Source organism: Papaver somniferum, chromosome 2 (assembly GCF_003573695.1).
Source record: "Papaver somniferum cultivar HN1 chromosome 2, ASM357369v1, whole genome shotgun sequence".
Classification (NCBI taxonomy): domain Eukaryota; kingdom Viridiplantae; phylum Streptophyta; class Magnoliopsida; order Ranunculales; family Papaveraceae; genus Papaver; species Papaver somniferum.
Window position 1 is genome coordinate 19,967,875 of NC_039359.1, and position 768 is coordinate 19,968,642.

The following is a 768-nucleotide window of genomic DNA, read 5'->3' on the forward strand; positions in this document are numbered from 1 at the left end:
CCAAAAAGGCTCCACTCTACCACTAGTCTGGCCCACTTCTAAGGCTAACCTTTTTGCTATAGCAGCAATTTTGGCATCTGATTCATAGCCTCCTTCTACCCTATTAACGTTTCCTCTACTTAAAAGAATTGTTTTCTGGGGTGCCCTACTATTTTCCCATTGCTGGGTTTTTTCGGCGATTTCATTAAAAAATTCCATCGCCGCATCAACAGTTTGGTTTTCAAATCCACCAGTGCATAGAGACTCAACCATGGTCGTTGTGGAATAATCTAAACCCTCATAAAGGATCTGAACTAGCCTAACCTTTTCTAAACCATGATGAGGACACTGGGATAATAAATCATTGAACCTTTCCAAATACCTATATAAAGATTCTCCCTCTTGTTGTGAAAATGTGCATATTTGCGTCCTAATAGACGATGTTTTGTGCCTAGGGAAAAACTTATTGAAAAAGGCAGATGTAAGTTGTTCATATGTCTCAATTGACTCGGAGTCCAAACTATACAGCCACGACTTGGCCTTATCTTTCAGGGAAAATGGGAATAACCTAAGTTTCAAAGCATCATCATCTAAGCCTCTAATTCTTAGAGTACTACAAATTTCCTCAAAATCCCTAACATGGTAATAAGGGTTTTCATTTTCTTTCCCTAAAAAGATTGGGAGCATCTGTAAGGTCCCAGGTTTCAGTTCATAGGGTGCCTCCGTTTCAGCTAACTTAATACACGAAGGACGAGTAGTCCTAGTTGGATTCAACAAAGCTTTCAAAGT

At 39.5% G+C, this 768-nt stretch overlaps 1 pseudogene; it reads left to right on the plus strand.

Annotated features, from left to right (window-relative positions):
• Positions 1 to 310: 310 nt before the first annotated feature.
• Positions 311 to 410, plus strand: LOC113354660 (annotated as a pseudogene).
• Positions 411 to 768: the final 358 nt, after the last annotated feature.